The sequence below is a fragment of the Rhagoletis pomonella genome, unplaced genomic scaffold (genome assembly GCF_013731165.1).
Source record: "Rhagoletis pomonella isolate Grant_MI unplaced genomic scaffold, Rhpom_1.0 Rhpom_scaffold_00004, whole genome shotgun sequence".
NCBI lineage: Eukaryota > Metazoa > Arthropoda > Insecta > Diptera > Tephritidae > Rhagoletis > Rhagoletis pomonella.
Window position 1 is genome coordinate 5619318 of NW_023458558.1, and position 545 is coordinate 5619862.

At 38.2% G+C, this 545-nt stretch overlaps 1 protein-coding gene across 1 annotated transcript in view; it reads left to right on the top strand.

Annotated features, from left to right (window-relative positions):
* The first annotated feature begins 237 nt into the window (after positions 1-237).
* Positions 238-545, top strand: part of LOC118736849 (ras-related C3 botulinum toxin substrate 1) — a 7669-nt gene continuing 7361 nt past the window's right edge. The window contains exon 1 of the mRNA XM_036466925.1: positions 238-459. The gene's annotated coding sequence lies outside the window, so the exon portion shown is untranslated. The remainder of the gene's footprint in view (positions 460-545) is intronic.

A 545-nucleotide genomic window follows, 5' to 3' on the forward strand; every position in this document is an offset into this window, starting at 1 on the left:
AGGGCTAAAACGGCAACACTGGCTAGGACTTACCGTTAATTTTTGGAAATTTCTATTTTTCTGGCTTTGTTGCATATTTTCTTCCATACAAAGTATTTTCGACGATCTTTTAAGCGAAAGAAGATGAGCAACACTTTAAACAAAAAAAAATTTGCGAAAAACCAATATTCAAAATTTTATTTATTGTACAAATAGCGGCTCAGTTTTTAAATTAAAGTGTATTTTTGCTACATGTAGTTATCGAACGAAAATCACTGTTCTATAAGGGCTTTGCGGAAGATTTACGTGTCTTAACGCGTTGAAAGTATTCAACTCAGAACCCGCTGGCGGTAGCGAAGGAAGAGCGAGGCTTCCACCGCGAGGGAAGAACAAAGTGGAAAGGACTTGGCTTGACTTGGCATTTAAAATTGGCGCTAGTTGGCACAGAAGAGAAACGTATGCAGTCGGTTGTTCCTTAAGGTCAGTCAAATTCGTCACCCACATTTCTTAATAGTAGTGTATGTACATCCCATCTTGCTTGCAATAGCTTTAAGTCCTTTTGATCT